The sequence below is a fragment of the Tigriopus californicus genome, chromosome 10, assembly GCF_007210705.1.
Source record: "Tigriopus californicus strain San Diego chromosome 10, Tcal_SD_v2.1, whole genome shotgun sequence".
Taxonomy (NCBI): domain Eukaryota; kingdom Metazoa; phylum Arthropoda; class Copepoda; order Harpacticoida; family Harpacticidae; genus Tigriopus; species Tigriopus californicus.
In genome coordinates, this window is record NC_081449.1 from 7,604,633 (window position 1) to 7,605,390 (window position 758).

Genomic DNA, 758 nt, shown 5'->3' on the forward strand with positions numbered 1-758 from the left:
TCTGGGTTCTGCTGATTAGTAGTGCTAAGAGAAATTACTCATTATGTATTCTCCAAAAGAATCAATTTTAGTTTTCAATCAATCCTGCTCAGCTGAAACATTTCTGACTTTATGGACTTGATGAAATATGAATACAAAACCTTTGCACTTATGACTTGAAAGATGGACACCTAAGAGAATAAAGATGTTCAAGGAGCGTTTATGGATTCCATCTCGGGTTTTTTTTTGATTCCATTTAAACAATTGATAAATACTTTTGCCTTCTTCCTTTCGAAATCAGTCTATTATTAGTCGTTTTTTGAATGACAAGGTCATTATCAATTGTTCAAAATGTCGTCTGTACCCTTTCACATATGTGCTTCAAATGCAAAATTGGACGGAGTTTTCATTCAATGAGATTGATATTACTTTGCTTTCTTGAACTAACATGGATTGGCTAACTTGTTTCTTTCAAAAAAAATGTGCCAAAAATATCAAAATACTGAACTCCAAAAGGACCTGAACATACTTAGTTAGAAAATATAGACCTTATTTGCGCAATTGCCTTACTGTTCCAAACTTTTGCTAATTTAGGGGGATGAAGTGGCTTTTTAAAATAAAAAGAAATGTATTCCTAGATGACAATAAATTTTAGCCCATGTCAGTAAATCTCACTTCCATTTTGGTTTGTGTTTTGATGCAGTTGACAGTGAATATTTTGAAAGTAACTGATATGCAAAGGCAAACAAACGCCTCATTATTCATAACTACCAAAAACC